Source organism: Cupressus sempervirens, chromosome 4 (genome assembly GCF_028749045.1).
Source record: "Cupressus sempervirens isolate cs-2001-9-10 chromosome 4, ASM2874904v1, whole genome shotgun sequence".
Lineage (NCBI taxonomy): Eukaryota > Viridiplantae > Streptophyta > Pinopsida > Cupressales > Cupressaceae > Cupressus > Cupressus sempervirens.
The window spans coordinates 89630836-89644561 of NC_143121.1; positions in this window are offsets into that span (position 1 = coordinate 89630836).

Here is a 13726-nt window from a genome sequence, read left to right on the forward strand (position 1 = left end):
ACCCCAACTGTTGAGGACAAGATGGAGCCCTTATCCACCATTTTTCTTCTAGAAGAAACCCCCTCTATGAGGAAGGGACTGACCTCCCATCCTTTTCCATGTTCTTCCTATTTCCATCCTTCTCAGATCTACCTTAGATTTCCATGACTCCCTTTCTTTGAGTCTTTCTTCATTTGTTTTTAATATTTAGCATTATCCTCAAGGTATGAAGAAGACATCATTTAAATATCCTTTTCCTCCAATAAAGAAAACTCACCACCTAAAATCCTCCAGATTTGGGCATCTTCAAAATAATCACCATAGGGCTATGACCATTCTCCAATGAGTCTTCCACTCTATTTTTCAAGCCTCAAGGGGATTAGCTTGCTCCATCTAATAAATCTCTCCTTCTTCAAGGTTATCATTCCTTCCTATTTTAGGAGATGGAGTAGGAGATAAGACCTCATTAATGTAAATGGCTTTGTCACCTTCATTATTAATAACCAAATGTGAATTCCCCCCTCCCTTCAATTATTTCAACATTCCCTTCCTTTCCATTTGCCTGGTTTATAACATGAGATATGATAGGTACTCCCTAATCATCTTTTTGTTCCAGTCCACCATCCCTCTAGTCTTGAGCCTTAATCTCTAGATCTTGAGTTCCTCTATTTTCTTCACCTAAAGATTAGTTCTTAAATGCATCATGAAGCCCTTTATTTTGATCTTCTTTTTGAACAAAATCATGTACCTTCTTTGGCTTCCAAGCTATTTTTTTGCCTCCTTAATCTTTTTCGTTCTCTCTTTTATTTTGATCATTCTTAGTCTCAACCTTTGGCTTTTAGGGCACTTCTTTGCCTAGTGACCCACTTTTTTTGTAGTAAAAGTGACCATTGAGGAGATCTTCAAATTCAACTTCCTCAGCCCATTTTCCTAGTTTAGAAATAATATCAATATTTAGTAGGGGATCTTTCATCTTATTAAGTTTTACACATATTGAGCATGAACTAACCTAGATTTAGTTGTAATCATTGAATCAATAGCCATTAACTCTCCAAACAAAGAAACTAGGCCTTTAAAAACATCCTCATTCTAAAATTTCAACAATAGCTCCAAAAGTCTAACCCGAATAGGGGCTGAGAGAAAGGAGGAGTCAGATAAATTCATTTCTTGTTCCCATTTTCTCATGTATTGGGTAGTGTTCCCAAAAAGCCAAGGACCACCACATAAAACTATATCTCTATCTCCCTTGTAAGTAAACACAAAAGAGAGAAACCCTTTTGACATAATAGCAACATCCACTTGACCACAAAGGGCACATTTCCTTTTGACCGTTGATCTTATATTCTTAATATTTGGCCTCATCCCCACAAATATTTCAACTAAAGTCAAATCCAAAGATGACACTAAATGGTCCACAAAGGGATTTGGGATAGAGATTTGAAACTCTCCATTATCCCAATGCAACATAGAAGTGACAAGTGGAAATGAGTACTTTCCCATAGGTTTTTCCGAAAAGAGAGAAGACCATTGAATCATCTCTTGAGCCACCTTTCCAAAATCACGTGGATGACATAGATCTTGATTTTCTCATTTATCTTGGTCCACACATAAAGGCACCACCCCCCTTACTTGGTGGGTCCCCAGAACCTTCCATAGTATTAGAAGCTTCCATAGATTCCTAAAAGCTTCTCTTGCTAGCAACTTGAAACCCTTCTTACGCAAGCAACTTGAAACCCACTTCATCTTAGGGTGCATTTAGGTTTAACCCTAATGTTTAGAAAAATATTTATTATTATCATTTATTATTATGTATTTTAATATTTATAATATCATGTAATATATTTATTTAATTATTATTCTTAGCTTTATTTTATTCTACTTTAAATCTATATTTAGAGTTAAGATTAAGATTAAGACTTCGTCACTCCAATTAAGATTATGCTCAACTAGGATAGGCTCAACTAAGATTTTTATATTTGAAGACTTTAATAATTAAATTGCTTATATGAATTAAATTGTAATTAGTGACTTGCACCATAAGTTCACATTTTCATTGCAAATAAAAAGATACACATTAATTAAGCTCAGAGTTGTGCTTCTCTAGATGAAAATGGACATTGTTATTATGTTTATTATGTATTTTATTATTTAAATTGTAACAAATATTTTTAATTATTATTCTTAGCTTAATTTATCATATCTTACTATCCTGCACTTTCTTATCCTGATGATGGATCATGTAGTGTGATCTGAAACGTTGATGAAATAAACACACACAATCAAATCCAAAAAACTTAGTACTTTACAAATGGATTGTGGAAATCTATTACTATTAATTAATTTTATATTACTTTAAATCTTGCATAATGATTTCATGATTATTAAAATTATTCACTATATTTATATTAGTGGGTAGATATTTAATTTAATTATATTTAAAAGCTTTTGTAATTAAATCGTATACAAAAATTAAATAATTAATTAATGACTTCCACCAACTATTTTAAGTTCTTATTTTATCTTTTCGGAATTGTGCTTCTTTAGATGAAAATAGATGGCAGTTTTGTTATGTATTTTATTATTTAAATTATAATATATATTTTGGTATATTATTCTATGCTTAATTTTACATTTATAAAATAATGATTTATCATTATTAAATATGTCACTATATTTATATTAGTGTCTAGGTTAAGAGTTAAGAGGTATATCAAAATTTAGATCAAAGTTAAGCTTATCATTAATATCCCAACTAAGATATAGGCTCAACTAAGGTCAAGGCTCAAGTTTGGATGCTAAAGTTAAGATTATCAATAAGGGATAAATATTAAGGCTACGATTTCATGCTTAGTAAATCTAGGATGTATGTAGACATTAGAGCTCAAATTAATATCATGTTTAAGACTAGTATATGAATTATAGTTCATATCTAGATTAGGGGTGAAGTTAGAAGTTAGTATTTGTACCATGATAAGGGTTAAATATTTGTACCATGGATTAAATATTAAGATCAAGCTTAAGATTAACGTGTTAAGATTATTATTAATGGGTAGAGTTTAGAGTACAATTTAAAAGAGAGAGATTTGATTTTGATTAAGATGAACATAAGTAATATCTATGACCACATCAAGATAATTATTAAATGTCACTGTATTTATTTATACTAGTGTCTAGATTTAGAGTTCATATGTATATCATAATTTAGATAAAAGTTATAATTATCATTAAGATTAAGATAGGCTCAACTAATATCATGGGTTAGATCTAGTTAGATCAAGTTTATTATAGCTAGTTACATGATTAGGATTGAAGTCAAAAGTTAGGAATTGTACCATTATAAGGGATAAATATTAAGGCTATGATTAGCTTAATAAAGCTAGGATGTATGTAGATGTTACAACTGAGATTAATATCATTTTCAAGACTAAGATAGGAAATATAGTATCAAGATTAAGGGTGTAGTTAGACGTTAGTATTTGTATCTTGATAAGGGTTAAATATTTGCACCATTGATTATAGATTAAGATTAGCATGTTAATGAAGGATTGTCGATGAAGCTGAGCACTATGGCTAGGGCATCTAGGGTGAGCATGCCCTATCCCACACTTCTTTGGCATTCTTTGTCTACTACTTGTGGAGCTATGTGACATCCTTTGTTTTTGGTTGTGGTTGGTTGTTGGTGAGTGGAGAGGGAGTGATGCCTAACTATGAAGGTCATTTTGGGGTTATTGGTAGAAGCTTAGGGATTGGTGTCAACAGGGGTTGGGGCTAGGCCTAGAGTATGTGGCCTTTTCACTTTGGTTGTACATAGTGGATAGTTGTTGACCGAAGGTAAAGGGCTTTTAGGTTTTGATTATAGGGATTCTTCGAGTTTTTGTCATGGGGAAACCAGAGATCCCCTCTTCTCAGACTTTATCTATTGATATGGAGATGGTTAAATCCTCTTTGTTGATGCAAATAGGGGCCAAGGGCCATGCTAATAATCTCCCAACTAGGGTTGATGCTTCTTCTTTGAAGGGTATTAGTCAAATCAAAAAGGTGAATGGGTGTTTGGAGAGATCAGATGATCAACTAGTATTGGTTATTCAACCTAAGGAAATTTTAGATGATGTAGAATACTGGAGCAAGCGTGTGCTCATTCGTAAGTTTTTGGGTCTCCATCTCCCTCTCTCCCTCCCTATGTTGGAATTATGGGTACACTGTGTTGGTCTGATTTTTTATAGTATAGAAAAGGTCTAAAAATTTGGGTGAAAAATCAGTTAGGTCATTGCATTTTGCAGATTAGGGTTTCATTCCTTATGATATTCATAATTTTAGGTTACCCTAGTCTTGCCCTGATTCATGTGTTATCGAATTCTATTAAATTCATAAGGTTTATCTCTCAACCCAGCCATTAAAATACCCTAAGTGTGAAAAACCCTAGGTCTCCTTTCAAAAATTTGAAAATATTTTAAAAGCACTTAAAATTTTGTCCTTTATGGTCTTACGGTGTAGGGTTTCACGTAAGAGTGAAATACCTTTTTCTTCTTATTTCTGTGGTTACATTTTCTAATGCAACGTAAGAGCGTAAAGAAGTTGTGTTTCATAGGCATGCACTTTTGTCTTTCATAATAGCGAAATAGTTCATTTAGAGTCTCCCCGATCATATGTTTGGTCTTTGAGTGAAGAAATGTAAAGGCTTTTATGCTTTGAAATTGGTTTTACAGCTTTATGGTGAACAGTTGAACAGGTGAGTAGACAGGTGTTGAGTTGAGATCTACACATCTACGTTCTATGATTGGAGTAAGAGTGTAATACCCCAACATGGCAAAAAGGGAATGGTTTGTAAGGATACACAAATTTTTTTATGATTCTATAGATAAACTTAGTTCATAGGAGCGAAGGTGAGATGCTATTGTGTTTAGGTGCATATGTTCCTTGGGCTCGTGGACAACCATAGAGCCAAATTATAATAGTGATCGATTAAAGTGGGACCTGTTGAGTTATCAGCTGGGCCCTATGAAAGTGAATCAAATGGTGACACATCACAAATATTAGATGGGCTTGACTTGCATGGTAGGCAACTTAAGTTCTTAATTTTGCATGTGCTAAAAATCAATGGCGATGTTATTTTCTATTTATTTATGCTGCAATCTGGGTCATTGATCAATGAAAAGTGAAATTTTATCATTATGCCTTTATGTTTGCAAGGTAAGCATATGAACAAAGAACTATTTTATGATGTCTCCATGGTTACGAGTTAGGTCTAAGCGTATGAGCATAAAAGGAAATGTGGAGAAATGAATACAAGGCTTTACGCTTATATGAGAAAGGAAAAATTTAAGAGAGGAATACCATCTGTAGAAGCTTTCCAGTGTCATGAGGATAGGGTAACTCATGCAAACATAAAGGTGAAATAAAAAAGATAAGAGGCATTACAGTGCCACGAGTAAAGCCTAGATCGTATGACTAAAGGATGAATGTCTAAAGAGTTACAATGTCCCAGGTAATGAAGTGAGTAGAGCAACATGAAGGAAGTTTTCAAGGTTTCCACTAATACATGTGCGTGTGAGTGTAAAAGGTGAAGAGAATATAGTAGCAAGGGTTTTATGCTCATACAAGGAATGTTTGATGCGTAAGAGTGAAGAAGTCAGTTGCGAAGGTTTGAGACTCTATGGTGTAAAGGGTCAATTACCAGTGGGTCCAAATGAAGACGTCATTAGGGAGAAAGCTATATATGTGGTTAGTTCTCATTGAGTTGACTGGCCAACTTGTCAAGTGGAATACTAGTCACCTGTTTCTGCATCCCTTGATGGTAGGATTTTTAAAGACCAACCGCATAGTTTTAAGCACAAAAGGTGGTGCCACTCTATGTATTTATTAGATATGAAAGCTTCACATGTGTAAAAAATAGAGTATAACACAGAAGATTTTCTCAGTCCCACCTTGTGCGAATAGAGATATCAAGCCTTTTCTGAGTAGAAGCAATTAATGAGGAGATTGTATTTTTTTTTGCAAGTGTGTGAAGCAGTTTGTTCAAGGAGAAGTTGTAGAATTACAGAAAGGAATAAGAAAGAACTTCAAGTAAGTAACTATACTGTAATTTCTATTGTGCTCTAGTCTTGCAAGATATAGTCAAAGAATGCCTCCAATGGACTCATCAAATCCGAGGTTGTGGATAGCAGAGGGATTTCTTAGTGAAGGTAATTGGGTCCAGGATGCTAATACCTCGTGAATTGTTTTAAATTTTTTCAAAAGATGGTTTGTAGAGGGGGAGTTGTTTGCTCCACATGCCAGTATATGGAATTTTGACATAGGAAGACTAGTAATCCTACGTTTTTTTTTGGATTATGATCTCCTTAAGACTATGGCAAAGAGCTATGATCAAGCCACTAAGGTAGTGAAAAGAACAAAGGGTGAACTTGGCAAAATTAGAATCCTATCAGCAATAACATCATTCTCTAAAGAAATTTTCAAGAAAGTATACTTCAATATCAGGGTAGTAGAGATATATAGAGCCCTGTGTAGAGTCTTTGGAGAGGGTGAAGAAGATTTTATACTCATGAGTTTCATGTGTATAATTACTCTAACCTTTTGTTAACACATGTCTTTCTTTTCAAAAGAGGGACATATTTTGGTAGAGGAATGGTTTTGAATGTAGATATGGCCGAGAAAGAAGAAAATGCACATTTTTTTATATTTGATAGCCACATTACCTTCAAAATTGAATGTTTCATATTAACTGACAATTCCATAACCCTAAGATACTGATATAACCAAGGAATAGTGACAGGTAAAAGTGACTCTCACAGTACAGTATAATGATGATGAAACCCACAAGTTGAGGTTAGTTTGCAACCATCAGAATAGATTTCATCATTGGTGGGCTTAGCAGTTGCATACACAAAGGAATAAGAGTAGTAGCCAAAATTAGAATGAAGAAATGTAACAAAAAGGAACTTGGAAAGGAATATTTGATTTTCATGTCTTTCTATTATTTGTAGTTTTGTCTCTTCTGATAGGTGTATTGAATCTTTTGTGTAAAGGACACCTGTCAATGACAATTTCCCTTTGCTTGTTGTAGATTTTGTTATATAAATAATTTTTCAAGGCATTGTGATGGTCCAAAAATTTTGTATGTTTTCCATTTTTCAAGAAAGTACATTTGGTCTATTCTTATGTAGTTGTTTGGAGTTTATTTTCAATCATGTACTTTTCTGATAACAAATAGAAATGCAGAACCAATATGATCTTATGGGTTCTTTACTAAGTTCTTATTGGTTATTGTATTAGTCAACAAAAAGGATAATAAAAAGGGATACTTTCACCAAATCTATGCCACTATTTTCTATCCCCTTTTCATGAGTTTATCAATTTTGAGATCATTTGGATAATGTTCATTTGATTGGATGCATTCTGGATGGGGTGTATATTGGTTATATTATTGCTTTTAATTCAATGAATTATGTAAATGCTTCAATAGATTAGTAGAATTCATGAGTTTATGAAGAGAATATCATGTAAGAATGGAAATAGGTGATTATAGTTGACAGATTCAATTACAAGCTAATTGAACAAGGTCTCCTGCCAATAAGTAATTCTTTGTGCCCAATGGATAAGGTATTGGTCTTATAAATTAGAGATGATTGGGAATAAAAATTTTCTCTACATGTTAAAATTATTATAAATTCAAAATCATTCTTATTCTATTCTTGTTCAAGGTTGTAATGTCGGTCACCACTCATTTACATATAGTTTTCTGAGTCTTAGATGGCTGCTAATTCTAGGAATACTTGTAAACTATAGGAGATTTATGACTAGATTTTCTTATAGGGGATGCATATAGTTTTGAGAGCTTTAAAGGAATTGATAAACTGTATATGTGCCTAAGGGTAGAAGATGAAAATCAAAATGAAACTAAGATAATTTCATACAACAGTTTACTTTAGAATCATCCCTAGGTATACCCACCTTGGTTTAGTAGAGCCTAAAGAGTAGGAAACCATCCTCATTTTCATTGAAGTTGGGTCTAGATGATCTACTTGTGTAATTGTTTATGAGAATTGGATAATCTTTAGATTATTTGAGTACTTTCATTCTAGTATTGAGCATTTTTTTTTCTTAGTAGTTTCAAAATACCAACATGTCGGATTTGGAATCCTGAGGGAGACATGGAGATTCTCTTGGCTGCCAATAACTATTTTCTATAATTTTTTTGAATATGATAGACAGGAATAAGGTGTTTAAAGGTGATCCATATTTGTTTAACCATGTGGGTCTCTTTATCAAACCCTAGCACATAGGATTTAATTTTGCTAAGGAAATCCCCTCTCAGGTACCAATGTGGGTTTGTCTACCAAGGCTACCTCTAGAATTTCGGAGAGAGGATATTCTTCACTCGATTTTGCTATTTCTTGGGAAATCTATAGGTTTGACTACAGAGACTCAAGATCATAAGGTAATCTCTTATGCATAGATTTTTGTTGAAGTAGATCTTAATAATCTACTATCAAACTCTATGGAAATTTTCTTGGGCCCTACCTCGTGGGTTCAACAATTTGACTATGAAACCTTACCTTTTAGATGCAAGATATGTCATGAATGGCACTTACCTCAAAATAATTTTTTACAACCATTGGTTTTTGCTACATCAACCCCTAAGGATGATAAGGGTAAGGCCCCTAAGCTTGATGGATTTGCAGATAAATAGGGATTTGTCCCAATTAAGCCTCACAATAAAGGAAAAGAGAAGAAGAGGACATGGATGGATAGACATAATGATGGCACTTTTAACAGGCTTAATGTTCTAGACAAATTAGTGTAGGAGGAAGGCATACCAGTTGATCTGACCTTAGGGGTTTTATCTCAATAGGGGACCCAAGAGGATGAGGTAAGGAATCTAGCCTAGTTACCAACATAGAGATAAGGTCAACAAATTCTTTTGGATGAGCCACCTCAGGAGAAGGATTCTTGTGTCCTTGGGGGTCATAACCAAGGGACATTTCAAATAAATCTGCTTCTACTCTCCTTTCCTAGAAGGGGATGCCAAATAACACAAAAGGTACCAAAGTTGCATCCACTTTAGGATTACAAAAGAAGCCTTATAAAAAAGGGTCCTTAGAGAAGCCATCCAAGAGCGAAAGGTAGACTGACCATGAGAAGGTTAAGATGATTGAGGAGACATTAGTTGAGTTAGGGTTTGTGAAGCCCATTGATTCTTACTTCTCTCAACTTCCCAAATGATTATTCTCTCTTAGAATGTGAGGGGTTGAACAAAATTCCTAGACAAAAGGTTGTCTATAGATTGATAAAGCCTCATTCTCTAGAGATTATTTTCAATCAAAAAACCAAGCTCACAGTTGATGGTTTGGATAGCCATGAGCCAATGTTATGGCCCCATGGTAGCTAGCAAGGAGTGGGTGCTCAAGGTAGCTTTGGTGGAATTTCCTACCTCTCAAATCCAAGGAACATGATGCCTTTGTGGTGGATTTTGAGTAAGTCTTCTATCTCTTTGATTTCTTCCCACTTTAAGACTGGAGAAGGTGCATGTTTTCTATTATTTATGCTCCTAATTATTGGGTGGGTAAGTCTCTTATGTGGTCCTATGTCACCTTTTTTCATTCCTTGAATCCTTTCCTTCCTTAGATTATGGATGGGTATTTTAATGTTTTTATTAGTTTACATGAAAAGAGAGGTGCTATAGCTCAATTGGACCCTTCTTCAAATATGCTTAGAGATAATATCAGTTTCTTGAATCTCATTGATATTAAAGCTAGCAATAGTACTTTCACCTGGAATAATAGAAGGAGTGGAACTGAGGCTATTTCTAAAAGGTTGGATAGGTTCTTAGTTTCTTGCTATTGGATGGATGTCAGATAGTCTACCAAATTGGAAGTTCTTGATTAGAGAAACTCTAATCATTGGCCTATTAAGCTTTCTATCACTCTCTTCAACGCTACTAAAAATCCTTCTTTCAAATTTCATTTGATGTGGTTAAGAGATCACTTTCTACAAGATCTTATGATAGTATGGTGTCATGAAGGTAGGCCTTCTCATATGTTCTCTTTTGAGAAGATTCTTTAGCATGTGAAATTTAGGCTTAAAAGGTGGAACAAATAGTGTTTTGGGAATCTATAGGACTAAAAGTTGGTGGCTTAGTCTAGGCTAGATAGTGTCACTCACCAAATTAGGGACCAAGGAATGACTGTAGATTTAATTATTGCTAAGTCCTCAGCATTAAGGGTGTTAGAGGAATGGGAGCTTCGGGAGGAAATATTTTAGAAGAAAAAGTCTTGAGTGAATTGGCTTTAGGAGGGAGATAAGAACACTACTTTCTTCCATAACATGGTTAAAATCCACAGGTTTGGTAATTCTATCTCCTTTCTCATCTCTGTTATTGGATTACAACTCTCTTCCAAAGAGGATGTTTTTCTAAAGGCCATCAGATACTTTTCCTAACTTTTCTCTAGGGAGGAACCAATTCCAATGTTGGAGGAAAGTACCATTTTAGAATACATTCCCCACCTTGTTTTGAATGAAATGAATAGGAATCTCTTATGACCTATTTTTTTTGGTGAGCTAGAGAAAGTGGTAGTTGGTATGAAGAAAGGAAAAGCCCTAGGCCTGGATGGTTTTCCCATTGAATTTTTCCAATAATTTTAGGAGATTATTAAATTTGAACTTCTTGAAGTGGTCCAAGAATCCCATAAGAAAAAATGACTACTCAAGTCTTTGAAAGCTACCTTCTTTGCTCTCATACCCAATATTGATGGGTCCAATTGTTTGGATCAATTCAAGCCTATTGCTTTGTGTAATGCTACTTACAAAATTATCACCAAATTAATTGTTGAAAGGCTCAAGCCTTTTTTTCCTACTTTGATCTCTAGGGAGCAGGGAGGCCTTGTTAATGGGAGATAGATCCTTGACAGAGTTGTAATTGCATTAGCAACTATTCACTCTATGGCCACCTCCAAGGAAAAGGTCATGTTCATCAAGCTGGATTTGGCAAAAGCATATGACCAAGTAAGCTGGGATTTTTTGAGTAGAGTGCTTCTAGCTTTTTATCTTGATGTGGAATAGGTTGATTGGATTCTCAACTATATGACTTCTCCCTCCTTTTTTGTCATTTTAAATGGAGTACCTACAAAGCTATTTTCTGCTTCTCGAGGACTCTAGCAAGGGGATCCTCTATCTCCATATCTCTTTATCATTATGGGTGAGGGCTTGGGAAGATTTATTAAATTTTAGGTTGAACAAGGGATCATCCATGGGTGGAAATGGTATAATAATCTCCCAATGTACTCTCACCTCCAATTTGTGGATGACACTTGACTGATGGGCTTGGCTACAATCAGTGAGGCAAGAAACTTTAGAAATATTTTAGATACCTATCTAAAAGCTTCTAGGTAGAAAATCAATGAAGGTAAATCCTCCATTAATCTCTTTAATAATCCATAGCATATCTAGCATAGGGTTGTCAGGATTATTAGGTTTTAGATTGGCTCTCTTCCTCTAATGTATCTTGGAGTCCCCTTCACTTGGGTAGCTCAACTAAAGGATTATTGGTAGGACCTTTTGGATAAATTTTATAGTAAGGTGAACCATTAGACTCATAGGTGGTTCTCTTTAGATGGGAGATTTATTCTCCTCAAGATGGTGATTCACGCTCTTCCCATTTATAGGTGTTTTGTGCAAACTCCCCCTGCTAGTGTTATGCAAGAATTTGATGCTTTGTCTCAAAAATTTCTTTGGTTAGGTAACTTTCTCTCCTCAAAGTGGAGCTTAGTCAATTGGGACATGATTTTCTTGCCAAATTTTGCTGGTGGTCTGGGTCTTAGGTGTATGGCTCTTATACCAAGGCTTTGGCTGCTAAGCTATACTAGAGGTGGTGCAATAATTAGGATAGGGATTGGGCTAGGATTCTTTCCCAAAAGTGTTTTCCAAGAGTGAATTGTCAAGATATCCCAAGACTTTCTCTAGTTAGGAAAGGTTGTTTTATATGGGATACTCTTAAAAAAGGAGCACATCTTATCAAGGATGGTCTTTTTATGGATATGTAATGAGGGATCATATGTTTTTTTTCTAGTAGGATTTGTGCGATGGCCATCCTCCCATTCTATCTTGTTATCCCCATTTTTAGCCTCTCTGCCATATCTTTATGGATGTAGGGTGGACTAAGGTGGCACACTTCAACACTATCAAAAGGTGAGGCTTAGTGGATGTGGCATGTTGGAAGGACCCATGGGAGTGGGCTTTGGGTGGTTCCATGGTGATTTGGATTGAACTTGCTAACCTCCTCTTGGGTAGGCTCTATAGTTCTTCTAAAGAAAAGGATATCCTTGCCTGGGGTTAGAGTCCTAAAGGAAAGTTTAGTGTTGCTCAAGGTTATGCTTGGCTAGATAAACAATGGCATGGATTAGTAGAAGTTCCCTAGTGGAAGAAGGTTTGGAATAAATTTTCTTGGCCTAAGTGTAATTTTTCTTATAGCTAGTAGCTCAAAAGAAATGTCTTAGTTGGGATAATCTTTAGAAGAGAGAATTTCATGGGCCTTTTGTTTGTTCCCTCTGTATGCAGAATAGGATAGTGTATCCCACTTATTTCTCCTATGCCCTCTCTCTAGAGAAATATGGCACAACTGGTGGGAGGCGTGGTGTCATGGCTGTATCCATGTTGAGTCTCTTATTGAATTTTGAGAAGGCCTTGGTAGACCCCCTATGAAAACCACTTTCCTTCAAGTGGCATGGGTTATTGGATCTACTTTCATTATATGGAATCTTAGGTTGGAAAGAAATTGTAGATTTTTTTGTAACTCAATTATGGGAGTCACTAAATTGTGGCAGATGATTTTGAGTAGACTCCATGAAACTATATATGCTATGTATAATATGACTAAACATGTGGACCCTATAGATTATATTACAATAAGAAATTTGGGACTAGTGGACAAAGGAATCGGATGCACAAGTGGTAAGAGATCTCAACTGCTCAAGAGAAAGGCTTGTAGAGTTGGGAGGTGGAGGCTGCCTCTGACTAGCATCTAAAAATTAATACTAATGACTACTCCTATGGGAACCCTAGGTAGACAGGTATTGGGGACATAGGCAAATGTAAGGATGATGAAATTTTCTTTCTTTTCTCTGTCTACAAAGGAGAGTATTTGCCCTTGCTATTAAGTTGACTATTGATTGGGGATGTTCTTTGGGATGGAGGAAGATTATATGTGAGTCAAATTCTCAGATTGTTGTGGATATGACAAACAACCAGAGTGTGGATGATGTTAACTAGTAGTTAGCCTCTATTATTAGAGAGATTTTGTATATGAGGAATCATGTGGATTGGATCTCTTTTTGTCATATTACCAAGGAATGGAATGGAGTGGTTGATGTTTTGGAAAAATGGGCACTGGAGAAAGGAATTGGTTGGGATATTGCAAGAAAGGATAGGCTTCATGGTGACTATTTTGAAATTTTGGAGTAGTTAGTGGAAAATGATAGGATTTAATTGTTGCGGTGGTTATTTCTAGTTCTGTTGGGCCTAAGGAATTTTGTATTATTTTTTCTTTGATTGAATAATTTTTTATCCCTTTTTTTTGGAAAAAAAAGATTAGAATGTTAAGATTATTGTTAAGGGGTATAGTTCAAACTAAACAAATTTAAAAAAATTTAAACAAAGAGAGATTTGATTTTGACTAGAATCAAAATTAGGGGTATAGTTAGATGTTAGTATTTGTATCTTGATAAGGGTTAATTATTTGTACCATTGATTATAG